The following is a 2,317-nucleotide window of genomic DNA, read 5'->3' as shown; positions in this document are numbered from 1 at the left end:
GCGTCGCAACCGATGCCTTAATCCGCTCGGCCACTCCGTCCCCCAATACTAAATTACCTTTTAATGTAACATATTTTCAGATGTATACAGCGTGTTCATTCAATATACAGAAGTCCTTCAAATAGCTTACTGATGTTGACTTGATAAGTAAGAAACATGATATTATTTTGAATATTTTTTGTTCTTATACATTTTTCGTTTGAACATGTTTTAGCCTCTATGGCTGTAGGGAAGTCATCCAAAATTTTTTTTTATCACATGCCCAGCTGTTGTGTCACAAACATAGGCGCAAATAGGGGGGGCTTTAGGGGCTAAGCCCTCCCAAAAATGTCCATAGCGCATTTCCTACGTTTTGTTTTAAGGTTATTCAATATTATCAAAGTAAGGCTTTAGCCCCCCCCCCCCCCCTAATCCCAAACGCTATTTGCGCCTATGGTCACAAACAGCTAATGAAACGTCAGAGTCAAGTGATTGTATGTTGACATCCATATAATGTATAATTATATTAGCTCTTTCTGACTATGTCGATGATTTAGTTCCATATTTGACAACATTAGTTATCAAACTTAAAAACTGATTATTTTGAATGTCAACTTTTCCAGCATACCTTTTACTATCACAATAAGATACCTAAAAATATTAAATTAACATTAGCAATAATAAATTCATTCAATTAGTAATTAAACATTTATTTTATAAGACCAGATTGATATTCTAAAATTATAAAAATTTTAGTAAAGTACTAATTATTTATAGGGCTGTGAATTTAATGTACTAAAAAAAATAAAAAAAGTATTAAAAATGTCAAAAATATGCAATATTATATACATTTAGAATGCAAAAAATGCAATATACAATGCCCAAAATTATAGTATAAAATTCACTTATAATGGTTTTTATTTAATTTCTATACATATTTCTATTGATATTATAGAATATTATACATTAGTACATTATAAAATAAAAAAAAATAGTTAAAATGTTGATTATTTTTAAATTTTATATCTATGCACCTGAAACATTTTTAAGAATTTTTTTTATGTATTGATTTTTTTTCAAACATGTCAATTGACGGAATTTGATTAAAAATACTAAATTTAAAATGGGAGGTACAGATTCCAATCACAAAATGCTTAGAATATAACTATATTATCAATTTGATTTTTAATAGAATTGTTCTATTAAAAATAAAAATAAAAATAATATATTTATAATTGCAAAATGTATTAAAATGTAATTTAAATATTAAAAATATAATGGGGAACGCGGCATTATAATCCAAAAATCTTTAAAAACGATTTTACTCTGTGATACTTTGAGGGGGACTTATAAAGAATTAAAATCAAAAATGTTTAATTTAAAAACGAACATTCTAACATAAATAGCAACAGAGTTATACTTAAATAAAAAATATGAAGCGGAGGGTAAACTTTTAATATCTAGTGTAGATAAGCATATAAATCATAACTGTGTTGTTCCGACTTGATAATATCAAATGTTAAATGAAATATAGAACTTGAGATATTTAACGAGGTCAAATTATACGACCGCGTTAATAATAATTTAAATCGACAAAAAATTTGCAAAATATTTGTGAGTACAGCCATCCAGAATGGTGTTCACCTCTCACAGTTTTTTTTTTTTTTTAACTGGATGTCTGTACAACAGAGATATATTATTTTTTTTTTTTTCCTAAGCATTGTGGTTTGATTGGTGCCGTTTTTATTTATAGAATCTAAAGGTCAGAGGGGATATCATATACTTCGGCCTCTGGAGACTGAGGTAGATAGATATCAAGGTGATATCAAAGTAATGTAGGCCACACCACTTGACAACTTACATTCGCATGAAAATCACCAATCGTCCGAAGCACCACAATTATCGGCTTATGATACCCTAACCAATTTTAAATCCTACTACGAGAGCAAACACAATAGAAACAAATCATGTATGAAAGAGCGCAGCGCTACACTCCTCCAGACAGTATCGAACCTACAATGTTCACTCTCAAAACACACGGCTTAACCCACCGCGCCACAATGCTTAGGCATGTAATGTATGTTATTTAACACTATTTAAATAGTATTAAGCTAGTATAATTATATCACACTGTATAGTAGTCATTAGATAACGTTCCACAACATGATGTTAAAAAATAATCAGTCTAGCTACACAAACGTTGATATAAATTATTATTATTATTATTATTATACCACACTGTATAGGTACTATAATATATAATACTTCGTAAGTATTATATTCGATTTAAATTTTCGATGTTTAAAAAATTTTATTTTTTTTTACAATAAACAATAGT

The sequence above is a fragment of the Acyrthosiphon pisum genome, chromosome X (genome assembly GCF_005508785.2).
Source record: "Acyrthosiphon pisum isolate AL4f chromosome X, pea_aphid_22Mar2018_4r6ur, whole genome shotgun sequence".
NCBI classification, from domain to species: Eukaryota; Metazoa; Arthropoda; class Insecta; order Hemiptera; family Aphididae; genus Acyrthosiphon; species Acyrthosiphon pisum.
Note: the sequence above shows the minus strand (reverse complement) of the source record.